The sequence below is a fragment of the Penaeus japonicus genome, unplaced genomic scaffold, assembly GCF_977035675.1.
Source record: "Penaeus japonicus unplaced genomic scaffold, GWHDUDI00000001_assembly GWHDUDI00000039, whole genome shotgun sequence".
NCBI lineage: Eukaryota > Metazoa > Arthropoda > Malacostraca > Decapoda > Penaeidae > Penaeus > Penaeus japonicus.
This window is the reverse complement of record NW_028234441.1, coordinates 11349993-11352492: the sequence shown is the minus strand read 5'-3', so window position 1 is coordinate 11352492 and position 2500 is coordinate 11349993.

Here is a 2500-nt window from a genome sequence, read left to right as displayed (position 1 = left end):
ACATAATTTCCGGTTCCCTCTGCCAGAGCTACCTGGAGAGGGGAACGACTTCGCCCTCGGTGGACGTCAGGTCTCCAACTTTCAGGAAACAAATGAGGGAGAGTCAGTAGGTGACTTGGCAGGGAGCGCGTGTGTGCGTGCGTGTGTGTGTGTGTGTGTGTGTGTGTGTGTGTGTGTGTGTGTGTGTGTGTGTGTGTGTGTCTGGATGTCTATGAATGTGTGTGTGTGTGGGTGGGTGGTTGGGTGGGTGGGTGGATCAACATCATCATTACTATTATTATCATCATTATCATTATTTTTATTATCATTATTATTATTATTATCATTATTACCATAATCATTATTTTTTATTATTATTATCATTATTTTCATTATTATGATTATTATTATCATTATTATTATTATTACCATTATCATTATTATCACCATCGTTATGGTCACTATTAGTAATGCTACCATTATCATTAATGTTATCATCATTATCATAATCAATATTATCGACGTCAGTATTACAATGATAATGATGACAAGAATGATAATGATAATAATACCACCTCCAACAGCAATAATGATAAGAACAAGAGCAAAAATCTCAGCACCGCCCTAGGAAGATCCCCTTTAAACATACACCCCCCCAACCCCTCAACCCCCCCAACCCTCCCCCCCAACCCCTCCAGCCCTTCATTCTCAACAAACAAACAAACAAGATCCTCCCATTCCTCCATAGACTTTGTAAATACATGTATGCAAATGAATGTCGTTGCAATTATGAGAACTCCGGATTCACTTCACGTAGCCACGCCCCTTATCTGGGTACTTTTTTTTCCTAATCTGTTGGATGTGTGGGTGTGTGTGTGTGTTTTGTTTTTGTTTTTGTTTTTTATCTCATTGTTGGTTTATGTGTTCTTTATTTCCTTGTTTATTTATTTTTTCCTTATCTGATTTCATTGTGTGTGTGTGTGTGTGTGGGTGTGTGTGTGTGTGTTATTTATGTGTTTTTTATTTCTTTGTTTTTGTTTTTTGTTTTTTGTTTTTTTTTCCTTATCTGATTTTATTGTGTGTTTGATTCATTGCCTTTGTTTTCCTTGTACTTTTTCCCCACTATTTTTTTTTTATTTTTCATCTATTATTTTTTTTATCATTATGTCCTTTTCTTTCTTATTTGTTCTCTACATTTCCTTTCCCGTATCTGTTCTATGTATATCCTTATCTGTTTTCCGTGTCCTTTCTTTGTTTATCGTTTCTACCAGTATTTTTTCTCCTATTTGTTCTCCGTAAACTTGTATTTTTCCCTCTTACTTGCTATCCGTATTTAGTTCCCCCCCCCCCCCTCTGTTATCTATGTATATTTTTCCTTCGTCTTTTAATAAAACGATGTGATGGATTTGTTGGGGTGAAGAAGAGGTTATACATGAGCTATTCCAGACTCCCTTCCGGTTATTGTTAAAGAAGCATTGGTGATTATAAAGAGGTATGAAATATGTTCGTAATGTTATTGGTAATGTCATTATTGTTGTTATCGTTATCATTGTAAGCATTTAGTTGCAAATGGAATATCAATATTTGAATACTATTTCCATTATTGGATTTATTGTTGTTGTTGTATTTGTTTTTGTTATCATTGTTATTATATATATATATATATATATATATATATATATATATATATATATATATATATATATATATATATATATATATCACCAGTATCATTATTCCTTGTTATTACTATTACTATTACTTTCATTACTGTAATTATCATTATAAGCATCATCATCATTACCATCATCATCATCATTACGATTATCACTGTCATTATTATCATTATCAACGTTATTGTTATTATCATTTTAATAATTATTGCTATCATTATCATTGGCATTATCATTATTGATGTTATTTGATTATAATCATTATCCTTATCAATATCATTATTGTTATTGCCTTTATCATTGTCGTCATTATGATTATCATCAGTATCTTTATTGTGAATGTTATCACTCTATCAATTGTTATCACCATTGCTGCTGTTGTCATTGTAGCTATCATGAATATCAGCACTACCATTATTATGGTTATCATCATTATCATCATTGTTATGATTATCATTTTATTATTATCATTATCATCTTCATTATCATCATTGATGTTGTTGTTTTTCTTAACATTATTATCGTTATCATTATCATTACTACTACTATCATTATTATCACTATCATTATCATTACAAATAGTATCATTACGTTATCATTATCATCATCATCATCATTGTCATTATCCTTATCATTCTTATTACCATTATGCTCATTGTCATTATCAGCTTTATTATTATTAGCGTCATCATGATCATTATTATTATCATCATTAACGTTAATGCTGATGTTGTCGTTATCATAATCATCATTACCGTTGTTTCTATCATTATTTTCAAACGATTTTGTTATTATACAGTTATATTCATTATACTTTTGTTATCATTAATATCAATAGTTATAGTATT